Source organism: Pipistrellus hanaki, assembly GCF_964339955.1.
Source record: "Pipistrellus hanaki genome assembly, chromosome: 2".
Classification (NCBI taxonomy): Eukaryota; Metazoa; Chordata; class Mammalia; order Chiroptera; family Vespertilionidae; genus Pipistrellus; species Pipistrellus hanaki.
The window spans coordinates 158,860,001-158,878,808 of NC_140504.1; the positions used below are offsets into that span (position 1 = coordinate 158,860,001).

General features: G+C 48.8%; 2 protein-coding genes across 2 annotated transcripts in view; one reads left to right on the plus strand and one right to left on the minus strand.

Moving 5' to 3' along the window:
- PATJ (PATJ crumbs cell polarity complex component) overlaps positions 1 to 18,808 on the minus strand; it is a 762,329-nt gene that overhangs the window by 346,649 nt on the left and 396,872 nt on the right. The window lies entirely within an intron of this gene.
- The window catches only part of KANK4 (KN motif and ankyrin repeat domains 4), a 70,058-nt gene continuing 54,874 nt past the window's right edge, over positions 3,625 to 18,808 (plus strand). Inside the window, exon 1 of the mRNA XM_084876080.1 lies at positions 3,625 to 3,756. The gene's annotated coding sequence lies outside the window, so the exon portion shown is untranslated. The remainder of the gene's footprint in view (positions 3,757 to 18,808) is intronic.

Sequence of the window (18,808 nt, forward strand, 5' to 3'; positions counted from 1 at the left end):
TTAAAAACTAATTTTTTAAACATTTTTATTGATTTTTAGAGAGGAAGAGAGATGGAGAGATAGAAACATCAGTGAGAGAGAACCATCTATTGGCTACCTCCTTCATATCCCTTACTGGGGATTAGGCCCACAAACCAGGCATGTGCCCTGACTGGCAATTGAACCAGTGACCTCTTGGTTCATGGATCGATACTCAACCACTGAGCCACACTAACCTGGTGATTCTTTTAAATTTTGAAAATTAACTGTATGTTAGCTTTATAATCATTCAGTGTTTATACATTTTTGGGGGGAACCTTATATATTAAAAGTATAATATATAGTCTTTAAACAAAACCATAAAGCAAAGTTATGTATTGATCAGTTGATGAAAAAGTGCCCAGAAGCTTATAGGAACTTAACCCTGCATTTCCTCTGAGAACAGTAGTTCCATAGTAGCAATTTCAGTATTTGTAGCCACTTTACAGAACTACCATGAATAATGAAAATCAAATGTATTTTTGCACACAATCCTCCCTCCCTGAGAGTTGGCTGTTAAACATTACTAGCATACACACACACACATTACCAACACAGCATTGACGGAAGCAGACCTCACAGGAGCTCACCACACTGTGGAGGTGTGGACATGTCGCTTACAGCGTGGCAGTACTTTCTTGCAGCAGAAAGACATCTCCATGTTGGCCACAATTTCCAGGCCTTTGTTAGAAAGGGTTTAGTCTTTGGAGTCACCAAGACCTAAGTGTGACTCCTACCTCCCCCTGTACTAGTTGTGAATCCTCAGGCAAGTGACACTGCATCTCATCATTCTTGGCAGGAGAACCACCATTTTAGTTTTATTGTGACTCCTGATGAGATCACGTATGTAACATGTTCTGCTCAGAACTTGGCACCTACACGGTAGATGACGAATTTTTGTTAACTCCTCCTACACCCCAAACTCCAGCAAAGGGCTGGGGAAGGAGGGACTCATTCTCTGCTTACAGCTTGGTCCTCTGCTTATAAGCTTCAGGCTACAGCAGTGTTGCGTCTGGTCGTTCTACATCAGTTTTGCAGATTCACTCTGTCTGAAAGGCCCATGCTGGTCCTGCAGTGCACATGCCCAAACCTAAGATTCTAGAAGACCTGCTCCCCGCAAAGGCCCCCTATTCCTACGACCACCCAAGGAGTCTACTTCCCAGCCTAATTCTTGCTGACTTTCCTGTTATGACAGGAAAAATAAGCATGCTCTAGCTGATGTCTCTGGTCCGTGGCTTCCGGTTTAATTGAGGAGAGGGCTCGGGGACTGCGAGCAGGTGTATTTGCTTAGTCCGTTCTTCCTCCTGTTTCCTGAGTCCCTGCTCTCGGACTCAGAAGCCTGGGCTGCCCCAGTTCCAAGCTTGCTTCCTCTGACTCAGCTTTACCCTCACGACATAGCTTCTTTCTGAGTCATCAGGCTGAGCTTTCGAGGACAGCAGCTGGCACTCTGGCTTCATCTTCCCAGGAAAGGTGCCCTGTCACCACACCTCAGGCCACCCCATGCCTAACTTGGCTCACAACACCCAGAAAGCAAGGAACAGAGTCTTAGTGAGATCAGAGAATGCAGAGGGAAGGCGCCAGGACCTGGAGTTGGGTTGCCTGGGTCTCGGTTCTAGCTCTGGTTGGCTCGTGTGACCTTGGGCTGGCCATTGGAACCTTCCTCATTGGGGTTTCCTCTCCCAGAAAATGAAAACAGCTGTCTCTGCTGGGCCCATCTTACGGGGGTATTGGAAGGCCCAAATTAAACAGTGTAAAGTACCCCGAATTCCAGGGCACAAACCCCCGCTGCACGAACTGGATCTGTTCATAAACTCATTTGGCTTGAACAATGTTGACCTACATATCAAGTATTTGCCATTTTTTAAAGTGAGTTATCATGCTGAAACCCGTTTGGCTCAGTGGATAGAGTGTCAGCCTGCGAACTGAAAGGACCCAGGTTCGATTTGGGTCAAGGGCATGTACCTTGGTTGCAGGGACATCTCCAGTGGGGGTGTGCAAGAGGCAGTTGATGGATGTTTCTCTCTCATCGATGTTTCTAACTCTCTATCCCTCTCTCTTCCTCTCTGTAGAAAATCAATAAAATATATTTTTAAAAATAAAAAATAAAGTGAGTTATCAACAAATTGAGACGTCACTTAAATATCTGAATTTACAGCTTCCCTTAAAAGTGGGGACACCCAACTCTATTAATTCCTTGCCCCGAAGGTCTAAAGTAAACTAGAACTGAATCGCAGCAGCCCCTTCACTTGGGCCGGAGCCTGGAGCTGCCCACAAGGTCATGGAAGTCCCCATCACCCCCTACTCTTTCCAATCCTGGGGCCAAGTTTATTATTGCTCTGGGGCTGTTGTTTTGCTTTTAAGTATATTTTATTGATTTATTACAGAGTGGAAGGTAGAGTGATAGAGAGTTAGAAACATCAATGAGAAAGAAGCATTGATCAGCTGCCTCTAGCATACCCCCTACTGGGGATGTGCCCGCAACCCAGGTACATGCCCTTGAGCGGAATCGAACCTGGGACCTTTCAGTCCGCAGGCCGATGCTCTACTGAGCCAAACCGGTTTTGGCTGTTGTTTTGCTTTTAGACGAGCCTGGTGGAAGTGAGGTCATTGTAATGACCATGTGTCCAGCAACACGGGAAAATGGAAGTCCTGAAAGTGTCCCTTGCCCCACATTATCTCCTCCTTCAGGGTCTCTGTGTGGAAAATGAAACCCCCTTGGTTAAGTTTACCCTAAGGCAACGGGCCCTTTGAAAGGTACCTACGGTGGGCCAGAGGTGGGATCTGGGTCCCCCAGGCTACGTTCTACCCGCCTCATGTCTGTCTGCCCACATCTGTAAAATGGGGCAATATCAGTTCTTTTACGTTTATGTTGTGCACAACGTCTGGCATTTCCTCATCTTATCACAATTCGAGGTTATTCATCTTAATGAAAATCTTTTGGACTGATACAAAGTGTTTGGGGTTGGGGTTGAGTGTGAAGTGAACGATTTAGGATTCCTGAGTGGAGCTAGAGCCATGAGCGGAAAGAAAAAAAGCAAATGGATAAAGACAGGACTTAGGAGAGAGAGAAGTTGCCTTTCCCCCACACCCACTCTCACCCTTCCACCTCCTCAGGGAGAAAATACCGCTGGCGAGTACCTCTGCCCACCAACCTCTGGTTCACCATCAAGACTGGGCTCTCGTCCCCGCTTTGCCAGGCATCGCCCAGTGTGACAGCGTCTCCGCACCTATAGGTGCGCCTACAAACGCCCCACGAACGGTGGTGGCAAAGGTGAGGTGAGATGAATGTATGTGAAAACGCCTTTGGACATCTGAAAGGCGCTATGCACAGATCAGTTCCCAGGTCCCTTTTCGGAAAGTTTTTCTTCCAAACTGTCCAAAGGCTTCTTGAGTTCATCACAGCTAAGACCCTCCCCTCGATTTCCAAGCGCTGCCCCTTCCTACACACCGGGGCCCGCGCGCGCCAGCCTTTCTTTCTCCCGGCGAAGGCGGGGACTCGGGGTGTCGCAGCGGCCGCGGGGGGTGGGTGTGCCCGCGCGGTGGGCGCCCGGGTTCCGGCCGGACCCGCTGGCCAGAGGGCGCCGGAGGGGGTGCGCGCTCGGGACGCCGAGTGTGCGCCTGCCCGGGGGTGCGCGCCCGAGCCGGGACTGTGCACCCGAGGCTGCGGGCACCCCGAAGCCGGGCTGTGCGCCCACCGCTGGCACGGCCGCCTGCCGCCGGACTCCGCAGCTCGCCAAGGTAAGGCTCCCCGCACCCCCGGCCCGCGCCAGCCCCCGGCCCTGCGCCAGCGGGGTCTTGGCCCCGCCGCGCTCCTCTACCTCTGCCGTCCGCCGCGCCCCCTCCTCGCGCCCCGGCCCCGGCCCCCCTGACGGCAGAGACTGCGGCATCCCGGGCCGACCTGAGCCCCCTTTTGGGGTCCGAAACAGCCCAAGGGCAGGCGCCTCTCCCCTTGCGCCCTGCCTGGCTCCCGGCGCCCCAGAGCTGGGCAGAGGAGAGGAGGGGGAAGGCCGCGTCGTCTTTGCGGCGGGGGTGGTGCAGCCCCCGCCCAGCGCTTCCGAGCTGGGCGCTGCGGTCCGGGATGTAGCTTGCTTGCAGGACTGGAGCGCCCTGCCCCTGGCTCGCAGGACTACCTGAAACGAGCTCTGAGTCTTTCCTCTTTCCGAAAATCCGCCCTGAGAGCCCTCTGAACTTTCCAGCGCTCCCGCTGGGCTGCGACCTTGGGTGGAGGCAGTCCCTGTCCTACCGCCCGCTGGTGGCCAAGGACGCTTTTTGCCATCCTGTGGGCTCCTTGGTGAGATGCCCTCCCTCTCATCCCTCTTTTAAGGTCAAACCTTTGACCCCCCAAGTACCGTGTCCCTGCAGCTTGGCCAGTTACTGGGCATTGGAACGTGGAACCCCAGAGCCCCTACACCAGGCTGGAATCTGCACTTGCCCCTAGGGCATCTGCTAGGGCTGCAGGAGCCGGGGTGTGAGTGCCCAGGAGCCCCAGAGTGCTGGAATGGAAGGAGAGGAGGGGACATTTTCCGGGAGAGGAGAAGGAGATTCCCCCCCCTCCCCCCTTTTCGAGGATGACCCCTTGAAGCCTGGACAAAGTTCTATTGACCAATTAGGGTCAGGAGATGGTCAGATGCCACCAGTGACCAGCACGAGGCCTGAGGAGAAAGCATATTGAATAAAATACAATCCCCGAGGACGTGCCTGAGGTGGGTAAACCAATTGCGGGTGTCTTAGAGCCCCTTCAAGACCGCCCCGGAGAACGCAGAACTACACTTGGAATAGAAGCAGAGTTCCCTCTGATATTGCCTTGTTGAGTCCCACCTTCCTTCCCTGTCCAAACTCCTCACTGGACCTCAGTGTGAGTCATGGGGACTGTTAAAGGGCAGTGCGAATGGGGAATGGCTCTGGGTCCACACACGGCTTTCCATTCAGCCAACAAATACTTGGTCTGAGCCAGGCACGGGCAAGGTACTGGGATAGAGAAATGAACAAAATTGGCAGTGTCTGGCCTCATGGAGCTTGCAGTCCAGAGTCCAAGACCAACATGAATCAAATCACTCAAATATAGAATTATGAAGTGCTGAATTCTTTGAAAGAAAAGGTTAAGGTGCCAAGAGAATCTGTGGCAGGCACAGTAGTTGCTTAGAAGGCTGACTGGAATTCACCAGTTGAAGAGTGTGGACAGAGCCTGCCAGGCAGAAGGAACAGCATGTGAGAGGGCCCTGAGTTTAGTAACAGAGTTGATGAGAGGAACTGAAAGACTGTTTCCCAGGTGATGAGCAGAGGTTCAACCAAATGGGCACGCCCCTTGCTTCTGCATCCCATCACCTAGGCTCATGGTTGGCAAACTGCGACTCGCGAGCCACACGTGGCTCTTTGGCCTCTTGCCTGTGCTCTTCCACAAAATACCACGGCCTGGGCAAGTCTATTTTGAAGAAGTGGCATTAGAAGAAGTTTAAGTTTAAAAAATGTGGCTCTCTTGCAGAACCGGTTTGGCTCAGTGGATAGAGCGTTGGCCTGTGGACTGTAGAGGTCCCAGGTTCGATTCCAGTCAAGGGCATGTGCCTTGGTTGCGGGCGCATCCCCAGTGGGGGGTGTGCAGGAGGCAGCTGATCGATGACTCTCTCTCACTGATGTTTTTGACTCTCTGTCTCTCTCTCTTCCTCTCTGTAAAAAAATAAATAAAATATATTTAATAAATAAATAAAATAAATTTTAAAAATGTGGCTCTCAAAAGAATTTTCAATTGTTGTACTGTTGATATTTGGCTCTGCTGACTAATGAGTTTGCCGACCATGGACCTAGGCCAATCAGTGCCTTCCTTTCTCAGCCACTGTAATGAGCATTTGGACTCCCCCTGGGTGGGAGAGAAAGAGGGAGAGACTGATAGACTGGTCACCCTGCCCTTGCCCCCCATGCATACCAGCATCTTGGTCAGACAGCCCATGCCCGCTCAGGGTGCCAAAGAAGCAGCAGGTCTTTCTACCAGTTGTTCCCTACTGCCAGCTGTGCTCAAAACTGACCAAGGCCTCTGCTCAACATTTAGGAAGGTTCATGCTGGGAGGGGTGGCTCATCTTCGACTTTTGAAACTAGAACGAACTCGTTGCCTGCAGCGTAAAATTCCTTACATGGCATATCACTTCCCCCATCTCCTCCCTTCCCAGTGAGCACTGTCTGTTCTACTCACAGTCACACTCCGAGCAGCTCCTAGAACACGCACACGCTGCCTTTGCACATACTGCCCTTTGTCTAACATACCCTTCCTACCTGTTCATCCAGTGAGTGCACACTCAGCTTTCAATGTCAGCGTTAAATGTAAGGTTTCTTACCCTATCCCCACCCGAGCCAAGGCCTTTCCTGACCAGAGTCAGATGCTCCATTTCTTTGTTTCCAGAGCTCCCTGGACATGCCTTGGTCACAGTGAGCATCAGCTGCACTCTGTATCTTTAAAAAACAAAAACATGTGGTTTTGTGTGTTGTTTTTTTTTTTATTTTGAGAGAGAAGAGGAAGGGAGATGGATTGAAAGATAGAAACATCTCCAAATGCATCTAACCCAAAATATCCTGTATGCAATGTCCCATGGTTCACAGCCCTTGCCTCTCCATTGAACAATTTCCTGAACTTCGGACTTAAATTTTACAGGAAACAGAGGCCAATGAGGTACACTGACTGCCCTAGCATCTGAGCTGGTTAAGAGCATGGAACCCACTTTCCCATTTCCCCTCCCCCGACCCCAGCTCCTGACTTCCGGTCCAGGGCTTCTTCTTTTAGCCAAATAGCTTCCTTTCATCCCTGGCACCTTGTAAAGGCCATTGGACATAGCTAGAAGATGGATATCTTGATTTTGCTTCAGTTCAGTAGCAGCCTAAGGTGTGACAGGGAGAAAAATCTTATTATGGGCAGAGTTGACAATTAGGAAGACAGATGGGCCATCTCCCTGGCCTGTTGGCTGGCCCTTGCCTGAAACGTTATTACATCTGTTTTAGCTGGAAGAGGGGCACGTGTGCTTCCCAGTTATCTTCTGGGCCCTGGATGGGACCTTTAAGATCAGGGGCCCAGCTCTTGGTCTTGTCAGAAGCCTCTTCCGCACAGAGCAGGCTTAAAGGAATGAGTGGAGAGTCTGGGGTTCTTGCTTGTTACCACTGGAGTTCTTGCCTGCTGGCCTGGCCTCTCCTGCTTTCTGCAACAAGACACCTACTATAGAGGGCCCTTTGGGAATGCACATGGATGACCTTTAAATTAATGTCAGCTGAGTCCGAGGTGACTGGCATGGCCATCCCCCAGAAACAGCCTCCCAAAATGTTATCAGTACTGATTTCTTATCTTTATCCATGAGCTGGGAATAAGGAATGAATAGGACCTTGATTTACCCAGGTCTTGATATGCTAAATCCCATCCTTGTACCAGGAATGAGGAATAAATAGGACCTGGACACACCCAAAACTCCTTTAACCTTAAACCCCTCTGTGGTGGGCGTTGTCTGTGGTGGGCGTTGACTGTCCCTTTATCAGAGTCACAGCCTCCACCTGGCACCCAGCTTGATGAATCTATTTCTGCCTCTGGCCTTTCTTTCTTTCTTTCTTTCTTTCTTTCTTTCTTTCTTTCTTTCTTTCTTTCTTTCTTTCTCTCTCTCTCTCTCTCTCTCTCTCTCTCTCTCTCTCTCTCTCTCTCTCTCTTTCTTTCTTTTATTTCTTAGTCCCTAGTTCCTCCACTCAGGAACCTGTCCTTCTCCCTTTCCATGCGGGATGTGGAAAAAGGAGAAGCCGCCCAGCACACCTACTTCTGGCTACTGGGCCAACCAAGTCCTTCTTATCTGCAGGTCAGGATAGTAATTCACCCATTCATCAAAACTGCACTGAGTCCTCTGGGTGCCAGGGACTGTGCTCGCCCCAGTTTACAAGGAAGGGTCATGAAGTATTGTATAAGCCAATGTGATATGTGGTTCGCTCTGGGAAGGAGGAGGGGATATTACTTCTAATTCAACCATGCCTTGGGAGGTGTGGTAGACAGGACAGTTAGCACTTCTGAAGGCCGAGAATGTGCTCACTTTTGAAACCCTGATGTCATGTAAATTTATGTCATTTCTGGGGGCCAGGCTGGGGGCTGAATTTTTCTGACTGTAAAATGGGGTTGATAACAATCTTTTTTCTTCCCCCCTATCTCTGGGTAGTTGTGCGGACACAGTTATCACACTTCAGATGACAGACCCACTCACTTATGTATTTGACACGGAAGTAGTACAGTATAATAAAGGGCACCTCTGGGTCAAGCCCTGGCACATTTAATCCTCAGAATAATCCTAAAGATAGTTATATCAAAATCCCCGATGTATAAATAGATGAGGAAAGTGAGGCTCAGAGAGGTTAAGTGAGTTGCCCGGGCTTATGGATCTAATAAATGATAACATCAGGATTCGCAGAGCCTCTGTCCCTGGAGACCAGACCACTTTGTGCTATTTTGTAGTCACGTGGAAAGAGGTGCAGGCTTGGAGGCCAGATGTCTAGGAATCAGCCTACATCTGCTGTTACCTAGCTGTGTGATTTACGGCTGGACCCCTACCCTCTCTGTGCCTCAGAATGCTAATCTCCCAGACTCAGAGTTCGAGAGGCTTCTAGTAGGTCTTTCTCTGGACCGTTCCCAGTCTATGTGAATAATATTTCAGAGTAGGATTAGAGGAAAGAAGAGAGGCCCTCTGGCTGAAAATAGGCCTGCCATGGTTTCCGAGATAAAATAAATGTGGCCCCATAACTTCAAGTAGATGGTTAATGTGATATGCAGGCATTTATAGATGGGTCTGATGAAGCAGGCTGACCATTCCTTCTCCAAGGGAAAGAAGTCTGTTTTCAAAAGAACGCCTCACTGTCTCTCTGGGGCCCAGACCTTGCCCCTCACATAGCTTTCTGAGGACACAGGCATTATGGGAGAAAACACAAGTCCCAATCTCCTTCCCCATCTTCCCCCCAAAAGCAAATAAAACGTTTTGGCTGGATAAATATATTTTTTAATGCGGCGGTGGCTTTTCCCCTTTGTGTGGAAGGACTCTGTGTCTGTAGTTTCCTTTGGTATATCTAATTTGTGGCTCTGAGGTCAAGTGACAAGTCGGGGGAGATAGGGCATTGGGAGAATTAGCTCCATGCCAGGAGAAAAGAGCAGAATTCAGTGCCCATTTCCCTCCACAGCGTGGATTCTGCCCAGAAGCCAGAGATGCTGACTCTCGGTGAAATCGATTTTGATTTTCATAGCAGGGCACCAGGCAGCGGGGCTGAGTGTTTCCAGGTGCTGTGCTCATCGGCTGTTAATTACCACTCCCCACTCCCTCCCGCCTCGGAAAATGTAGCCATCCTGCTCTTGGGAAAGGGTTTAAAAGACTGGACAGGTCAAGATGGGTGGTGGCTGAATATATCCAAGAATGGTCACGTGTACTAGGTCTAATATTGAATATGTGTGTGTGGGGGAGGCATTTTGTCAGTATCGTCGGAGTTTGAGAGATGGGTTTCATGTATCATTTATGTGATTTTAAATAAATGAATAATAAAGACCGTCACCCCTCTGCTCCTCAAAATTGAGGAGGAGGGTAAAAGAGGGAATAAAAGCTTCACCGTTTTACTTGCCCTGTGAGCCCAAGCAAAAGACTCAACTTTTCCAAACTTCAGCTTCCTCGGCTGTAAAATGCAGACTTAGGGCGGGCCCTTCTGATGCACACAGCAGGGACTCCCTTAAATGATAAAAAGGAAGAGTGAGGAGCTGTCCACTGAAGCATTGCTACCTAAGCACAGCCTGGAGGGAGCCCAGGCCCTTGAGGTGGGGTGGAGAGGGTTCTGAGTTCAAGGCTAGTCCACCGGTGCAGGTGGTCACTGGTCTACACTTTGGCTGCCATCAGTTCAACTCAGCCTGCCCACACTGCCCCCTTCACCACACTGTCACACCCACTTCTCCTTTGCTGCTTAGTTCAGGTTTCGGAGAAGATCCTAACACCTGAGCTCAGTTCTCTAGAAGCTGAGGCTTTCTTTCCAGCCATGTCTTGGCTGGTCTCTGGTCAGCCTGGGCAAAGGATACTGCTGAGGCCCGAGTCCTCGCTGGGCCAAGCCGATGGGAGTGGAGGACAGAGGAGGGCCAGGTGTATAGAAGCTGAGCTTTTGGAGCAGGAAGGGGAGTGAGTGGAGGTAGGTTCCTGGAGAAGGAGGTGCAGGGGGGCTGGAATTCAAGAATACGCCCAATAGGAATACTTACCGAGTTGTAAAGGACCTAACAGAGTTTATGAACTTGGGGGTGAACAGCCCATGTGTAGAATCCAGAGGAGCCTGTGAACTTGGGTGGTGAAGAAGAAATAACATCTTTATTTAGCATTTTCTCCAATTATGAATGTGAGCAATAAACCACAGTGTTTTGGCAGTACCTGAGATATTGTTACCCGTAGGGATCCCAGATATTTTCATACCACAGTTCAGCTGCTGCAGACATCTTGGGCTATGAGTTATGCCCATTGCAGCTCTGAGATTAAAGCAGTTATTCCACCCGCTGCTAGAGCTTGCTATTTAATGTGTTCATAAAGAACATACATTACACACTCATTTTAAGATTTTTTTTAATAATTGTATTTCAGTGTAATTGGTTTCCTTTTGGAGTCAGGCAATTTGTTTTATGTTATATGTTTTAAAACGTTCTGAGAGAGGGTCCATAGGTTTTATCATTCTGCACCAAAAGGGAAAGAGCCCCCGACAGGAAGTCAGTAAGTTTAGTTCCCAATTCCCTACTCTTGCTCGTCCTCATCTTTCATAGACCCATCTATCTCCGTCTAATTAGTACAGACATTCTTGAGCAGCTGTAAATTCCTTTTAATAGTCTGGCAAATTTGTAAGAGCACGTAATTTGTGGTTTGGGTGGAAGGTTTTGATGTATATCCAGAGGTTCATTTACAAATTACAGGCACACATGGGCAACTGGTTAGACAATTCCTAGCAGCCTACAAACCAGCAGACCCCACAGGTCCGCTAGGCCCTGTGTTGAAGGCTTGGCAGACCCTATGCAAACCAGTCCCTTGAAAAAAACCACCCGGTGGGCAATTATGGTCCTGAGAGGTTAAGGGGCTTGTGTAGGCTAATTGATGAGATCACTTGATCAAATGCAAGCTCGAGTCCTAGGAAAGAGGAGAAGCCCTGGGAGAAGTAACTTTGAAGCAGGTTGTGAAATGGAGGGAATGCGAGGGAGGCAGAGGGAAGGAGGAGGGCGGGCTGTGAGAGACTCGCCAGATGTTGGTTTTGTGGAGGAAGCCTGTGGAGAGAGAGCCCACTGGAGCAACAGTAGATGAGAGGAGGGTGTGTGTGTATGTGTGTGTGTGTGTGTGTGTGTGTGTGTGTGTGGTGTGTAGGTTTGCTCCCTTCTATTGAATGCTTAGCATGTACCACACACTGGGCCAAGTCCTTTAAATACAGCAGCTGTTTAATGTTTACCAACCGCCCAATGAGCTGTGACTGTTACTATTCCCATTGTATTGGTGAGTCAAGCGAGGCTGGTTCTCAGCTTCATACCTCTGCTCTAGGTCACAAAGGAACCAAGTGGTGGAGCTGGGAGCTCAGCTCAGATCCTGCTGATTCCAGACCCTTATGCCCTACAGCAACCACTGAAGAGTCTGTTTGGAAAAAATAAAATAAATAAAAACTATGGCTGCCTTTTTGCTTCAGCAAGAAAGTGCTTACTGTCCACCCATCGTGTCTTCCCCATCCTTCTCTTCAGCCATTTGTCTGTTTCCACACCTCCCCTACCCTCCGCTCCCCACCTTGAATCCATTCCCAGGCGCCTGTGCTGTGAGTGCGGGGAGAATAAAAAGCTGTGTGGTCAGGCAGAACTGGAGCCTGACTCTGGCTCGGCCACCTGGCTGTCTCCCTGCCGAGCCTCAGTTTTCCTATCGGTGACACGGTGATAGTGGTGCCTCCGTCTGAAAATGATACCTTCTCCTATTGATGCTTCAGCGCCATCGGGGCAGCCTTTCCATTTGAGCGCCTCCGCCCTCCTCTGCCACGGGGTGACAGTCCCACTTTCTCCAGGAAGCTTACCTGCACCCTCACATCCAGCCTGCAGGCAGCAGGCCTCCCTCCTGGGCCAGACGCGCCCTCTGTCTTGAGCCTCTTCACCTACCGTTTGTCTCTAGGAAACCTTCTGGTTACTTAGACCATCCCTCCTGTCTTACAGGTGAGGATGTTATGCCCAGATTTCGTGATCCCCAAAGACCACCAGGGAGCTGAATCCGATGCAAAAAAACAAAGGAGCCTTTTATTCCATGCTAGCATGGGCTATGTCCCACTTACACCGACAGCAGCGTGGCAGAAGAGAGCAAGCTTCAACAGATCAAAGGGTTTTATAGAGGTGGTGATGTCACTGCTTTGGCTGACCCCGATTGGTTGGGTGAGGGCTAGGGTCTAGTTACAAAATGGAGGATCAGGAGTTAGCCCCGCCCTGCCCTTTCAAGGACACTGAGGACCACCAGCGCGGGCAGGTGGCAGGGCCTGGGTGGCACAGGAGTGAGGAACTGAGCAGGAATGAGAACCCAAGACTCCTGCTCCAGCACCTTGCCCATCCCTGAACCCAACGCTGAAAGTGTCTCTCTCACACTGGGAAGCAGGCTGTTTTTGGGCCTGGGACGCTCACAGAGCACCTGAAAACATTCTCCTGCAGTTGCTCTTTGCCGCACTCTTGCCCTGCCTCCTGGCTGGCCTTCCCTGACCCAGTCTTCTCTCATTTTACCCCATGCCCGGGCTTTGCCAGCTGCTGAATGGAGCCCTGTGTTGGCCAGGTCTGTGGGTGGCCGCCTTCGGGGAATGGCTGGTGGTTCCCAAAGGCTCTTGCCCCGTGAACTCTGCCCACTGGCCCAGCTGAGGCCTGACATTCCCTGCATTAGTTATTCCTTTGGATTCCTTTGTCTTTTCCAGAGAGCTATTGTTAAAATGCAAATATGTTATCCTGTAGGGGAACCAGTTAATCCACCCTCCACTGTGGCTCCGAGAAAGAGTGGAAGTTTGGACTTGGATAAGTCACACCGCCTCCCTGCCCCTCAGTTTCCTATCTGTAAAAGGGGGACAATAAGAGATGACATTGCAGGGTCACCCCGAGGATGAAATAAGATAGTGCACAGAAAGCACTTTTCTTGTTAGGTAGTCAATTAAATTAGCTTTTGTCTCGAAGGCAGTAGGATTACTTGGTCAGTTCTCTCTCGCTGAAGTCCTGGTTCTTATTAGGTTTTGGTTGGTGTGTGCTTTGTTTATTTAAGAAATGTGGTTTCCTTTTAAGATTTATTTCCTTTCTAATTATAAAATGGTTTTGAACTTCAATTTTCTTGCCTTTAAAATATGGTAAAAGATCCTACTGCACTGGCTCTTTGAAGATTTATGAGCTAGCGTGCCTGTGGCTCCTACGCCTGCCCGAGGCTCTGAGTGAGAGCCTAGTTTTTGGAGTTACCTGGGAGGTGGGATTGAAAGCCATGGGGAACCTTAGGGAGGTTTTGGGTGGGTCATTAGGTAGGAGCTGGAGAAAAAGGGGAACTGAGGGGGACCTGACCCTCTGCCCCAGCAGTTTGGTGGTGGAGTCTGGGTGGGAGGAGACCTGGAATCCTGCCTGGCTCTGGGAGAGGGTGGACCCTGTGACCTTTTCCCAGATCTTCTGTCTTCCCAGCCATTGCTCAGTGCTCGGAGGCTCTGAATTCCTGGGGAAGTGGTATCTTTGGCCTCTCTCCCTGGCTTGCTCTTGGCGGAGTGATGAGGAAGAAACACTATCATTCTCTTACCTCTGATCTCATAGTGGGTGTTGTCAACTGCTCCCTGGAGTGGGCAGTTGGGCTTCTGAGAACATCAGCTGAGGCTAGATTCTCTTCAGTGTCTCCTGAGATGAGGGTGACCCTTTTTGCCTGGGCCAGGGAGAGGGTCCAGGAGCAGAGGTAGCCTGGCCCAGCCTTCAGGCCAGCGAACGAGGAGGGGGTTTTGGGGTTGGGGGCCAACGTCACAGGAATGTTCTAGCAACCTGCAGAGTAGAGTGCCTCACTTCCAGGGTTCTCTGGAAGAGGATACCCCTGGGCCCCTTGTCTGCTCTGGGCAATGAGCATCGTCTGCCTGCACCAGGCCTGCTGTGAGCTTCTCCAGCTCACATTCCTGCCAGCTTTCTGAGGAAAGCGCGTCTCCCTCCATCATCCATCATAACTGAAGTTATCCTTTCAGAGCACAGCCCGATGTGCAGAAAATCACTCTCCCCAGGCCAACGACCAGGAGAAAAGAGTGGCAGGGAATGCTGGTTCCTGGGGCCCCAAAGCCGAGCGGCATCCTCCCTCCTCCCCCCACCCCCCTGCCTGCCCCACCCTGCTGGGTGATGTAGGGGTGGGGTAGTGGTGGCTGGGTGTGGGGTGGGAGCAGCTGGAGCTTCCCAATTATCTGCTTTTGGACTGGAACACAAAGGAGCTAGCCTTAATTTCAGCCCGGAAGTGTGGGATCTCTTAACATGGTTCAGGACCCACTCAGGGTCTGGTTTCTGGAGGAGGCCGCACACTAAAATGAAGAGAGACTGGAAAAGACTTAATTTGGGAAAATGGGGGACCAGGTGGGAGTCAACCTCTAGTGGGAAGACTACCATTAGGCTCTGGCCTTGCAATCCCTTTTATTGTGGCTATTGGGATACACCTATTACCCTTAAGGAGCTTTGGGAAACACCCAAAGCCCTTAGGCAAGTAATAAGCGAATTATCATATCAGTAAGGATTTACATGATTACAAGATGGGGAAGTTGCCTCAGTTACCATTGTCTCAATTAGATAGGGAGTGGTTGGCTCTGACCTTTCAGAGCTTCAAGGTTGACCAGCCTTTTACATCTTTCTATTATTGAGACAATGGTTGGTTTTCGGCACTGCACTGCATGGAAGTGGGGCTGGGAGCCATGGGGTTCATTATATCTCACATTTGTTGATTACCTGTGTGCTCTCTTTTCTCTCCTTCTTCCCTCTTCTGTCCCTCCCTCTGTCATTCCCTCATTCCCTTCCTTCTTGCTATCAAGTAAATGCTGGTCACTTACTCTGGGGCAGGTACTGTGCTAGGCAAGGGGTTTACAGTCCAACAGAGGAGACAAAGACTCAGATAATTACTAGACAGTGCTCTGGCGGGCACTCTTGCAGAATAATGTGGGAGCACAGAGCTGGGGAGGGGACCAGTCCTGACTGGTGTGTGAGGCAGGGGAAGGTGCTAGGAGGGAAAGCTGCCTTGAGGGTTGAGTAGGAGTTACCAGATGGAGACAGAAGGAAGAGGTATGGGCAGAAGAGAGCCTAGAGGACCTGTAAAGCTACTGTATATACAGAAAGTTCAAGATAACCACTTATTCACTGAGTTTTGGTTTTCTCTCTGTAAAATGAAGATAATAGCACCAAAGTCATAGCTGGCACACACACAAGAACCCTTCCTTCCTTTTCTTGCAATTTATGATCTATGGGAAAGATTGAAACATGGAGAAGCAGTGGGGATGAGAGGGAGTTAAGTGAGAAGCACATAGCAGGACATTGCTTTTTGAAGAGAGCCTTGGAGCATGGGCAACATTAATTGAGATTAATATTTAGGATTAGGAAGAGTGGGTGCAATTTAGGCAGATTCTTGAAGGATGGAAATGACTCTTGGAGAGAGGACAAGGCAACTTAAAGGGTTAGTAAGGTGTGAGCAAAGGCATGTGTGGGGCAGAGGAGGTAGAGGTAAGGAGAGGAAGGTGGGCTGAGACCACGTCAGAGCCTACCTGGTGGGCACATGGGCGACACTTAGTTTGCATGTGGGTTTTGTTTGACCTGCATAGTGTTGGTGATTTTTTTCAAATAAAACATTTAAAAACCAGATTTTACATAAACCTACATTCCTGGATTTGTTTTGAAAAGAAAATTTTAAAAAATCTGATCTGGCAACACTAGCCTTGAATTAACCACCACATGGCAACATCTGGCCAGAAGGTGAGTGGTGAACATTCAGGTGTTCACTGTAGCCTATTGTCACAGGTTGCGTCTCCCACTGGCCAGTTAGCTTGTTGCCTGAAATCTCCACCATTCAAATCACCCCGAAGTTAACACACTGTGTTCTGAAAGCCCCTAATAAAACACTAATGCATTGCAGGGAAGGAGAAAGAAAACCCTAAACCACTAGCATTGTAATTCCTTTATCACATTAGGGAACTGGTTGTACTGCTCCTCTGAAGATCTTAATTGTGGAGAAGCAGTTAGGTGGGCAAAATGCTTGATGCAGGAAGGCTGGGGAGGGAGCTAGGATGTAAAGGGAGGGAGCTGACACCTGGAGGGGCGGGAGATGTTGGGGCCCTGCAGTGAGTCACTTCACCTGCTCCTTCCAGCCATGGCGGCTGGTGTCTTTGTGGAAGAAGGAGACCAAAAGGCCTGTCTTTGGCAGATGTTTATTCCACTGTGAAGTGTTCACTGCCTTCCTTTTAAAGCTTGTAAGCTTAAAAACTGGACTCTTAGAGAACAAAGTGGAATTTGCTTTGGGCTTTTTAATTGGTAAGGAAACTAAAGAAAAAGATATATTTTTTAATTTTTTGAATATTTTTTAGAGAGTATTATGTGTTTTTTACAATTTGAAAGGCTCAGTAAGCCCTATTGGAAAGTGTTTATTACAAAGCTATTTATAGCATCATACCAGTTAACAGCAAACATTTAAAATAACATAAAAACATATAAAGGGACAAACCACGATTATCAGGAATTGGTGGTTAGACAGGTGGGATGGTTTGGAGTGTATTACTCTAAACTTGGTATTATACCCATATGAGATATAATTATATCCTTATACAGTTAGATATACACTGAGTGGCCAGATTATTATGATCTCTGAATGCATAATAATCGGGCCACTCAGTGTATATGCATATATATATTAGAGGCCGGTGCATGAATTTGTGCATGGGTGGGGTCCAGCCAGCCTGGCCAGGGGGAGGGGACATGAGCAGTTGGCCAGCCTGCCTGCTGGTCGAACGCCTAGTCAAGGGGACAATTTGCATATTAGCCTTTTATTATATAGGATATACACTGAGTGGCCAGATTATTATGCTTTCAGAGATCATAATAATCTGGCCACTCAGTGTATATCCATAAATGCATATATGGGTAGAAACATTTTTAAAAAATAAGAATAAGTTTTTACATTTGTTCTGCTCTGTTTCCCCCCTAATGTTCTATCTTGAACATACGAGGTTAGTAAATCACCTGTGAAGAGAGTCTGCGATGGAAAGCACTGCAGGCTAGAAAGAGCTGGTTGTAAATCCCCACACTGACCCTCTGAGCCTCAGTTCTCTCCCTATAAAATGGGGATAATAATTCCTTCCTTCAAAGGCTAGAATGCAGGTTAAATAAAATGCAGATGTGCTCACCACAGCTTGCTGGGTATTGGATGACCAGAGCCCATTACACCCGTTGGGAAAAGCAAATCCTGCTTACATCTTCCATTCTTTGAATTCCTCCTTCTCCACCCTTCAACCATGTGGAGGGAGGAATGGGGTGGACTCTAGGGCGTGGGGAGTGAATCCGAGATGAGTTTTAACCTTTCACAGCAGAATTTAAAATCCTATTTTCACTGCCGAGTAACATTGAAATCTCACGTAGTTCATTATTAGATGCATTCAGTTTTGTTTGGGACATTTTCTCGGAAATCACTTTTATTTATGCAGCTGCAGAAGCATTCCTGAAGCCAGGTATGTGGCTAGGAAGCTGCATCTGATAGGGAAGCTGTGACCTGTGCCTGCCCTTCAGCGGGGCACCCTCTTGCCTGTGGGGAGAGTCAACTCCTCTTAGTAGAAGGGGGATTCATGCCCTCTCTCTGTAAATGCCAACCCTCCCTGCTACCTGCTTTCCCTTTTTCATTTCTCTCCTTCCTTTTCTGGCTCTAGATCACAATATTTCTCCTGCATTTGTATAAACGCATCTTTAACAAAGACCTCTTTACTCCTGTTACCTCATGAAACCCCCAACAAGTCCAGGGATGATGGGGTTATTATGTGACAAATGAAGCAGCTGAGGCCCTGGGAAGTTGTGCGATGACTCAAACTCACACAGCAAAAATTGGACAAATCTGGGTTTCCCGACTCCAGGCCATGCTAGTCATGCTGTATCACACTGCCTCCTCTTCTCACTGTGTGCAGAAAGCTCCTGAAATGGGGGCTGCGGGAGGGGGCCCTAGTCCTGGCCAGGTGGGATTCACTTTTTGGAATGTGTGAGGTTGTTGGGGTTAGTATTCTGGGAGAGTCTGGTGGGAGCAGATGGAAGAGAGAGGTTTGGGGGTCACCCCAGGCCAGTGGAAGGGGCAGACGGATGGTGCAGAGCTAGGACACCGGAAGAGAGGCCAGCCTTTGTCACCTCTGACAGCATTTGGTCTCTTTGGGATGTTTGGCCTTTTTTTTGCCCCATTCAGCTAGTTAGCATAAAAAGCCTTTTTGGTACCCACAAAAAACACCTTTTCTACTTCAGGCCACATCTTCCTGGCCCTCCATTCTCACATTCAACAAATCAAAACTTATCACCTCTGTTTCACACTCAGAGAATATCTGAGAGCTGTTCAGATAAATTAATTTGCTTAAATGGTCATATTGACCTAATACATTTATGTAGCCCACATTTAATATCATAGTTGCATTATAGACCAGCTCTCTTTCTCTCAATAGATATATAATGGAAGTCACATTTGAAGTGTCCAACTAGCACATTAAATAAAAAGGAAACAGGTAAAATTAATTATAATGATATATTTGTATTTGACCTATAGATCCAAAATATTATCATTT